The following is a 10,855-nucleotide window of genomic DNA, read 5'->3' as shown; positions in this document are numbered from 1 at the left end:
CACTCTGTTGCATACCGTTGAAAAACCTTGTCGGAATTACTATTTTGCTTTGCTATTCCATGACATGGACTCAGAAAGACACATTCAATGAAAAAGGTCAATGATGGGTTACGCGTTACACGTTACACACGAATGAGGTGCTTTTGCTTTTTAGAAAAGCGTAGCAGCCTATAAATAATATTCTGATAACTTTGCACCGTAGCCTGGAACGGGTTTAATGGAAATTTGCAATAAGTTGCTATTCCGGGAATGTTCTGTCCTTCAGTGCACTAGTTTTGCCTGCACTGAGTAGTTGTAGTGCTGTGCTGGTAAATGATAGGTTATATAAAGTATAAATATTAATCGGATATTTAAATTAAAGGCAAATTTATTGGCTCAGATCAGTATTTTGTTTTTTTTTCCAAATTCGTATTGTGTCTTACAGAAATCATTGATGGCCATATACCGATCGCCTTTGCTACAGGGGGTGTCCCCCTCAAACAAACATATGAGAATGTACCGTTTTGTTTTTCTTCACTTTCTTATTGCCCTGCTGGGGGAAAAAGATGAAACGTCTTTTATTCTGGCCACCGCCAGCCCTGATGTGAAGTGTTGTTAGTTATTAGCCCGGTTCCGGTAGCTTGTAATTTTGCTCGGTCCCTCGTACCTCCACCACTTGTAGGCGGTCAGCAGCATCACCTGCAATCGAAGAGTGGCACCCACCACCACCAGTGGATGAAGCGAAAAAAGGCTATATATTGCAAGTGAAAAATGTTGTATGATTTCCTGCTGCTCCGTACCTCCTACTCCCCCCATCCCACCCGCTTTTCTAATGCACTTTCTTCTGCAAACTGGCTGGCAACAAGAGAATGCAAAGGTGTGTGTGTGTGTGCCGGGCATAAGTTAACAGAGCTAGCACACCGTCAGCCGTACCGATCTCAACTTCTTCGTCGACGAAATGATGCGGTGTGGCGGTAAAACATGGAAAAATAGAGGAAAGGAAACAACACCGCAATTCGGAAGTGAAACCCAGTGGTGCAATGCAATGCAGGGTCGGCGCTTGTCGGTGGCAATTCTGCTGATAGGGCAAGGCAAAACCCTTAGAGACGCGCGGCGGTGAAGGTGTACGGAAGCAGTGAAAACTGACCGCCACCCGCCGCCCGGTACGAATGGGGTCAGCAAAGCATGGTGTGGGAGAGCACTTGTTACCTTAGCATACAGACTGCATTTTTTTTATTAACAGCGCACTATCTTTACTATATCATTCCAACCTCTAGCTACTGTAAGAAGCACTTCGCGGGCCATAAGTCGTACTTTACGGCCGGCACTCTGAGGCACCAGACGTTTCCTTTTTATAGATAGTGTGTGTATGTATGTGTGTATGTTTTGCACCATATTTATTCCAGCCCTAACCTAAAGCCACACAGTGTTCCGCGGGATGTTTGCTGATGCCAAAAAGAAACGAAACCGCTTATGGAGAGGCGAATGATTTAAAATTAGGTTTTTCTTACTTATCACTCCACCCTCCGCTTTTGACTCCTTTTCGCGCTCCAGTTGGTTTGTTTGGCTGAATCTGCTGTATTGATTAAACGAATTAACCGAAAATAATGTGGAAAATAATAAAATGAACTTGAAAGTTGGAATGCCCCGAACTACGAGAGCGAGAGCAGAGCGGGGTATGGCACCCGGGACCGGAAAACGGTACTCTTAATGGAGTTTTTTAACCACACACACACACACACATACGTGTGTAGCACACGCACAATTTATGAGTGAATTTATTTCACCGCTGGTCATTGCAACCTCCTCTGCTTGTTGCTCGCCCTCTTCCAGTATCGGGGGACCTGGCTGGTCAAAAATGGGTTTGATTTATACGGGATACGTCGCCTTGCACATTCGAACGATGAACATCTTCTCCTTCTCCTTCTATCCTTCAGACACACACACGTCTGATTTGGAGCGTTACCTTGGATCTTTCTTTTCCACCGATGGGCTTCCTCATCTTTTGCTAGGCGCGGCCTAAAATGAAGTATCTTTTTCCATCGTCTTCGGTCGAGTGCGAAGAGGACAATCTAAACAAATTGTAACGAATTGTTCAATTGATGCCTAATCGAATCATGCGTGTGTGTGTGTGTGTGTGTGTATGCAGCGCGGCTTTTCTTTAATTTTTCCTTCATCGTTTTTTTTTCTTCGTACGGACAGAGAAAGAAGATCAGCGAGAGCGATTGGATTAGTGATCGTAACCATATTTTTGGTCGATTGCTATTTCAGGGTTTCTGTTTTCGCCTAAATTGTATACCCCGATCGTTTATGGGGTTGAATATAAAAAGTTTTTTTTTCTACCATCCCCAAATTGTAGGTCAAAGTGTTTTCTTTTAATTGGCCCTTCCGCGTGCAGTGGTGCATGTGTGAAGATGCGTTTGTAAATTTTATTGGGTTCGAATTGCCCCCCAAAGCGGCAGCAGCCCGCTGTTGGCGATTATGTTGGCGATAGTGACGATCGAGGTTCATCTAACGTTGATCCGAGGATGAGAGAAAGTGTTGTGAATAAGGTTATCTTTTTTTTGCCCCGTAAAATAGTGCATGAAAAGAAAGTAAGAAAGGCCCTTTTTGTGCTTATTAAGCTTTTTAAACAATATTTTAAAAATAAAAAAAATCAATTATTAAATTCAAAACCTCTCCCATCACAAAACAAGCAGGAATTTTTTAGATTCTATAGAACGAAGATTGCACAAAATTACCCCAATATTGCTCAACCCTTTTTTTGGACGACTCATGGGTAACGTCATTGGCTTAATCCCACTACACCGGGCTATTGTTAGCAGCAATATGGAGGTGTTTTATTCTCGGCGATCGGTTCCCCCGAAGCACGAGGAAAGAAGATCTGCGCGAAACATTTCAACTCCACCGGTCAATGCGGGCGCTGGGGCCGGTACCCTTAGTCGTCATCCACCGAAAGCAGCTGGTAGACATTAAAAAGCGTTACAAAAGACGCGTAAATTAAGTACTAAAAATATGTTCTACCCCTGCCCTAGGAGTAGACAATCCCCAATCATTTGCTATGGGACGAAGGGCGAGAGGGGAGCGACGAACCCTGTCGGACGACGGTTGTTCTTAAAAATAAAATGCGCGTTCCGGCAAATTCGCCAACGGGGGTCGGTCTGCAACGATTCTTAGGGGGCACCCACATCATACGTTTGTGTGTGTGTGTGTGTGCGTGTTTTGACAGTACATTCTTTGCGTTCCAACGAGTTCCAACACCGGGCGATTTATGTCATCGACCAGTCACGTTTCTGTCCGAAGTCGATTACTTAGTGGTGTGTCGAGTGTGGGGACATACATGTGTATATCATCTCCCTCCGTTGCGTGATCTAGTTGAGGGTTGCACCGAAAAACGCAGATATTATCAGAGTTGGGCATAGTCTGAAGGGTTTTGGGTGAATAATTTGTTGGGAATGAGATCCGGATGTGTTCTAGAGGTCAGCGTCAGATTTTTAAGGCACGTTTGAAGAAATATTTTTAAGCGATTACTCATTCAGCGTGCAATGTCTGCGAGTGTGACTGTAAATGTTGTGAATTTTCATAAATTAGACATTTCAATTTTCGTAAAAGTTGAAAAAAAAACTAACCAGTTTTTGTTTTACCTAATCATTAAGATTTTGTGCTCTGTTTGAAAACATCAAAAACACTGATTCATTCTAGAAAACTGTGCAACATCATGTATCCATTTACCATGAGGAATCTTGTGAAACGAATGATTCAGGGTGTAGTGATCATGGAAACTTTACATGAATTAGTGATGGCTAAATTTGGCAAAAATCCGGAGTCGACTCCGATCCGACTTCAATAATTTCAGAATCGACTCTGGATGGTAGGTCCGCCCAGCATTATCCGGAGTCGTCCGGAGTCGTCCGGAGTCGTCCGGAGTCGTTCGCAGTCGACCGGAGTCGTTCGGAGTTGGAGTCGTCTCCGGGCTCTGACTCCAGACGGAACTAGTGGTTCAGATTTTGATGGAGTCGGAATCGGACTAACAATAGCCGGAGTCGTATCGGAGTAGTGGGTGCGCTCCAAAGAGCACATCACCAATATGAATATCTGTTCCGATCAATGCGAGATGTTAAAAATCTTGTGATAGGCTAATGTCTGAAATTATGATAGTGCCTGTTAATGTTAAAATGTTTAATTGTTAATGTTGATCGCGATCTTTCTAAAACTGGTATGGAATTGTACTTTGATGTTATCGTGATGTGCAATAAACTTTACTGCTACCAAAGAACTATTAAGTTGCTAAGGATTTATTACTCTTTTATTGATAATAATTCTACTACTCTGAGGTAGCGGTTCAATTTTAAATGTTATCCTTTTTTCTGTCATGCACTATATAACTGCAATTCGAATACTGTTTTGATTGTTTCTTTAGAGATTTGGACAAAGCAAATAAAACCTATTGCAATTGTATCTATAAAAAGACGATTGTTTGGCCGAAGGTCGACGTTTTATGTTTCCTGATACGCGATTAGTAGGAAAATTTCACTGTGTGTTTCATACTTCTAATAAGCTTTGCAGTACATTTGACTTGATCTTGTCTGTAGATGCTCACAGGTACACATACATACACACACGTTCGCTTCCGATTTTATGTTACCGTGGTAAACCTTAATGTATATCCAGCGCAAACGATGAGCTCCACTACACCGCCACGGGCCAGGATGTGGGTTAGTAGTAATTGGTGCCGGGTTGTTTTCGTTTCGTTTTTACAATGTGCTATGATGATTAGCCTTGGTGATGTTTCGATTTGTGTGTTGGTTTTACCACTGCTATATGTCTAATTTGTGCCGGCTGTCTGAAAAATCACATTTGGACGTCCATGCGTTGTTACTCAGCTCTCGCAATCCGCACAACCGTTTGCATTTTGTGTTGATGAAGTTGCTGCAACTTCAGCAGGAAATAAGTAGGACACAATACACCTAATCTCAGGTACTTCATACGCAGTACCAGGAACCACCTTCGTCACCGTCAGAACGCAAATCGTGTGAACGCGTCGTCCGAAGATGTTTACCGGTTGAATTAAAGGTTTTTGTTGGACATTTGGGCGCTTCCAAAAATTGTTCAAATCAGCTTGCGCAGATGCCAGGTGTTGTTGGGCTAGTGTCTACACCCATACAGTTACATGGGGGTTGTTTTAATCTGCGCGCCACCATCTGCTGAAGCTAACTGTGCAATGGAACGGGGAAACGATCGCGCTAGAAAGTACACTGTAATCCATGAATCACTGTTTCCGCCACTTCGTCCGGGGTGGGATTCTCGTGTTGTTTTTTAAAGTGGTAGATTCAAACTGTATCGGCCTAGCTAGCGCCTGGGATTGTGTGCCTGTAAGCTGACTATAGAACAGTTTTCGTTCGGTAATTATTGTGCAGAACTAAGCGGCTTGCGGTGGGGCATTAAAACGCCTCCTCAAATACGTAAGAAAGTGTTGGAATCTATTTGTATTGTTTTCCGGACAGACTTTGCTTAGTAATCATATTGTTTTACGTATTTTTTGGATAAAATAAAAATAATGAGTATTCTAACAACCTTTTTTCTCCCTCTATTCTCTTCCTTCAGCCTACCCGTATCGCGCGTCTTTCCGTTCGAGCAGTCTTTGTCTGGATATGGCAAACTCATTATCAGCAGCTGCTGCTTCCCCTAGGATTTTCTACCAATCGTCCTCAACCGTATCACTTATAGTACGAGCGAGATTACAAATTGCGGCGAATAATAATTAAACCATTCGTGAGTGTGTGTGTCCGGAGCCTGTTGATCGCACCTCGGGCTGCGATCGTGCTACGACCTCCGTTGATGCATATGCTTTGCAAAAAGGAAAAAAAAGTAGCAAAAAAAAACACACACAAGAAAGCAGCAAATTCAATCATACTAATCATGCAGCAACTGTAACGCGCTCCTTGGACCTGGGGAGATAACCCGGACGGCGCCCGCGAAGTGCAGCAGCAGCCGCGACACAGAGGTCTTATCTCGCGACAGCTTCCGTCTTGAAACTGGAATTGCGTATGCAAGTGTATGTGTGGCTGCATTGGCCGCAATAGTGATGGAAAAGAGGGGCCTGTGTCTTACTGTGCGTGCTTTTAAAACGCAGCTAAAACACAACAACGGGAAGTGTGCGTGGTGTGAAAAATGGCAACGAGTGTCATGAGAGTATACGTATATGTGTGTGTGTGCGTGTGTGTACTGTTGGCATCAAATAGGAAAAAAAGCAGCTCTCCACCATGGCACCACGACTCGCGATAAGGAGAGAGTGTAACCAACTGAACCACACTGCATACATGGACGGTGGTTATGTTTTTATGCTGAGACGATGGCCCCCTGGTTGGTGGTGAAGCGTGCGTATCAGTGAAAAACTGTCGAGAAACATCTCACATTGCTAACAGCCGTTTTGGCCGATACAAAGTTATGCTGGAAAGGTGGACAGTGAAGAAACCTCACCTGAAACGCTACGCAAGGGTCGAAGGACACAGGACACTTGACTGCGTTTTTGTATGTTGGTTGGTGCGTTGAATTTTGGATTAGTGGTGCATGTACATATACTGTTTAGCTGGTGCGTTATGCGTTGGAAAACGATGAGCCTTTCTGTACGTTAAATATGAGTTATTAATAGAAATATGTTCATGTTATATTTTCTCTTATTTTATCAAGCAGTGAAACAACAACAAAAAAAAGCACATTGGCTTAACCGAGAGTGTGTGTACGTGTGTGTATTTTTCTGTGTGCTGTGACAGCAAGAATCTCGTGTACAGTGTTGTAGGGTTTTACTGCAAGACCGTTGTGAAACAAGAGTCTGCAAAATGTGAGAATATTGCTTATCGGCGAACGTCCCAGAGCTGTAAATGTGTCGAGTGAGGTAGGCAGAAGAAAATGGTACCGCTTTCGATAAGGAATTGCTATGAAACCAGCAACAAACCATTTCTTTCGTAATACATGATACAATAAGCCTGACCTGCGATCCTGCGGAAATAATAATCAAATCTATAGCCGTGTAAAAACTACATATACACAAAAAATGCTCAGTGTCTGTTGAAAATTGTTTGAATTGTATTATTAGAATTAAAAGTCTTTTAGCAAATTATTGTTTGGATTTGGCAGGAATATTTATTCATGCAATGTCGAATGTGTCAGATATCTTAATTCAAAAATGCAAATGTATATCCGTATGAATTTTAGGAAATAGTATTTGTATCATGTATTAACAGGAAAATGGTCGTAAATTGCTTTAGGAGCTATGTAGTATAATTTATAAAAAATATCAGCATTCTACGACACTTTTCTTTAAAGGTTCTGTTTTATTAGCGAATCTCTGTCCCAGATAGTTCGTGTGTTTGTGAGTGAGCCAAGAGTAGAATTTTTAATGTTTGCTAAAGGATGCTAAACGAAGATTTATCCTTACGATCTAGAAGTGTACAGGCTGGACAAAGTTGATCGTAAATCGCGCACGAGAAAGGAAGAAAGTGAAATAGAGAAAAGAGCGAGTTTTGTGCATTTAGTGTTCGAAGGCGTGTGAGGGTGTGAATGCGTGTGCCGATTGAGTGTAGAATGGCCCAAGGAGTTGACCACAAGTGAGTGTGCGTGTGTGTGTGAGTGTATGTGAGTGTATGTGACCACCGTGTGCGTGCTGGTGTTTATGTTGTCTATGCTACCGCTGGCGGCTGCCGAATGGCGGCAGAAGCAGCGAAGGGAGCAGAATGAGCGGCGTCTACTGTAGCAGTTGCAGTTGGACAGCCCGCATTAGTAGCACACGACGGCACCACACTACTGGCGACACTACCACCAGCAGCAGCAGCAGTAGAAGAAACAGCAGCAGCGGCAGCGGGTGCATCCACTGCCGGCGTCGTGGGCAGCCATCCTCCTCCCAGACAGTAGTGAAGCGGTTGATGCGATTGCAAGGGGTGCATCATCGATCGCTGCAATCGACAGTCATTGCAAGTACCAACGATACTACCACTATATCCAAGACCGACGACAGCATCAACAACAATAGGAACAACTTCTTCCATCAGCACCACCACGAGCGTCGACGACACTAGCGGTCATGTCGCAAGATACTCTCGCGGACTGTTCCCGCTACATTCTGCAGGTGCGTATCGTAGAATATATGTTATAGTAGTAGTTTCAGTTTTGTTTCTTCTTCCTTGCCTAAGGATAGGATAAGGATTCATACGCCAGTTTTATTTAGGCTTGACAGAATTATTTTTATCATCGCAAGCGTATCGACAAATCTTGCTAGAGGGAGATAGTTTGGATAGGATTTGAAACTGTCCAGCTTTGTAAAAGCCGGCGCATATAGAACAGAGGTATTTTAGTGTGTGAAAAATATTGGTTCATGGTTATGTTACTATTTATGACCATTGTTACATTACCTTCAGCTATCTTTTGAAAGTTTGATTGCGATTGTTAAAAAAATGGTTCGTGCTGAAAGCCAAGCCCACTAGTGGTAAAGTCAGGCCTTGACCGACAACGGTTGTTGAGCCAAAGAAGAAGAAGAAAATTTAAATTTAAATTGTCTCTTATATTTTTATATTTGTTGACTGTTTTAAAACGTCTTCTTATCCGTAATACTTTAAAATTGACAAAACTTAACTATAGCTAAATGTTAACATTTCATTACAAAATGCAAAGCATGTCACACATGCTCTAATTAGGTTACTAAACATTTTTACACAATCGTACTCCAACTGCCGGTGTTGAGATAATCCAATAGTTTAACTGTCGAATGTATCATTTTAACGACCTACCCATCCTAGGTTACAGGCAAGCGGATAATGACAATTGCTTGAATCCTCACTAGCAGCTGAATATTAGTTACTCTCACAGTTTACCAAAACAAATCGTAACCCACGTGTTCATGGTACATACTGTGGGCAGCTGAATATCAAAATAACGTCATGCTGCTCGTTGCCGATCTTTGGTTGATACAAATTATCTCCCGATAGTTTTCACGTGTTCTAGCAACAACATTAGTCTGTTTTGTCGTCAAAGTACGCCCGGTATTTGCATAGGTGTACTAGAAGTTTACAATTCGCCTTTACGGTCACACGCTTGATCCAGAACGCGGCTGGTCGTCGTCGCCATCTATTGGCTTTCTCGAACTCACAGCACCAAAATACGTCCCGGCGCCGTTTAATAATGATGTGTTTTGCTTTGCTTCGCAGTCGCGGATCTCAAATACCGATGCGTATCGTTTTATACGTTTGTTTGTTTTTCCTTCTAATCCCCCAATTAGCGCAATGGATGGACATCTTTCCTGCATGGCGCTTGCCAAAGAGACCTTTACACAGACACACGCACACCCCAAACCCAGTGGGTGGGAAAATTTAATAAACAAGTACCAATAATAACACACCGGTATGTTTGTTTGGCTGAGCGGTTGTACTGCATATGCAAAGGAACAGGGGAGGGTAGGCTGGTTCTGAGCTGGCTGAGGGCGGAGAGTTAAAAAGGTAATAATAGTAACCACTCCGGGAAATATTTTGCCTGGAATCCGTTGGAGCGCCTACTAGCCGGGTGCACTTTCGTAAATCAATTATCCGTAATAACAAACCCAAATCCATTGCCAAGCACACAAATTCGCTCCTAGCAACACCCGGACCTCCTCAATGGTTGGCCTGAAATATCAAGAAATGAATGATCCAGCCCTTACACACTGCTGGAGATTTCTTCATCCGATGCGTGTTGCTCAAGAAGTCGAGCTTGCAAGTGTTTGGATGTCCGGGAAATTTAAGGGAATGGAACGTAAAGTAGGGACTGTAGGGAAGTAACTGAATCTAAGCGCCGTAGGACGACCGGCTTTATTCAATCGGAGTTTATTTATAAACATCGAACGTCTCCTTCGCTAGAGTTTGCCCTCAAACGTACGCACCGAAACGTGAATGCATCGGAAATTCGTATAGAAAGAAAAAGAGCGATCCCCGTTTGGGCCTAGGGCTTTACGGAATTTACTCCTTTTCCAATGACCTTGAATCCGTTCTCGAACATAGATTTATGTTCATCTGGATGTTTGTGTGTATGCATGAATGTGCTACGATGTGCGCTGGAACGGTTGCAATGAGATTATCAGCAAAAACAAACTACTCCTACATCTAAAAATAAATGTTATGCCATCTTATGAAATGTCTTTTCGTGTACATGAGCTCTCGTGATAAAAATAATTGATTTTTTCCGTACGTCATGAGCACAGGGGGGATTCAGCTTAGATCAGCCTGATTTTCTATGACAGTAAATTCCGTTCACATTGTTGCATTTCAGCACAGTGTCATGCTTTGTTCTATACAAATCCCCTCTCGAGACCACCTTCCCTGTCCTGTAAACTTATTGCAGTGTCGTCCAATTAGTTTTAAATCACTGCAATGGTAAATATCATCGTTGCAAGCGCGCGTTTCTCTTATCTGCACGAGATATCTTCACGACCGCGAGAACCGGTGCAGCATTGATCCGCAGCTCTAGTTCCTGTCTATTAAGGGCACTCCCGAGAAGCGTTCAATAAAAGCTAAACACGTAACGCCAGCCGTCCAGGGGAGGAGAGGTACGGCCTCCAAAAACAAGCCACAAGCCTGTGACTCACTGCACTAGCCTGTATCGTGCAGAGGTCTTTGAAGACTTTGCCAGTTGTGGAGTCGGCTCCGCAACTCTGTGTCCGTCTGTTTCTCTTAGTTCATCCGTCTCGATTGCGATTCTGCTGGACACACTTCAAACATTGGCGAAGAATGAGTGGTACATCGATAGAGAAGGGGGAGGACATGTGAATGCTGTGACAATGGTCAAGCTAAAGGAAGAGCGACGGCCAGAGAGGGGGAGAGAACTAGAGAGAAAGAGAGAGAGAGAGAGAGAG

The sequence above is a fragment of the Anopheles merus genome, chromosome 2R (genome assembly GCF_017562075.2).
Source record: "Anopheles merus strain MAF chromosome 2R, AmerM5.1, whole genome shotgun sequence".
Taxonomy (NCBI): domain Eukaryota; kingdom Metazoa; phylum Arthropoda; class Insecta; order Diptera; family Culicidae; genus Anopheles; species Anopheles merus.
The sequence above is the reverse complement of the archived record's forward strand: the minus strand, read 5'-3'. Positions refer to the sequence as shown.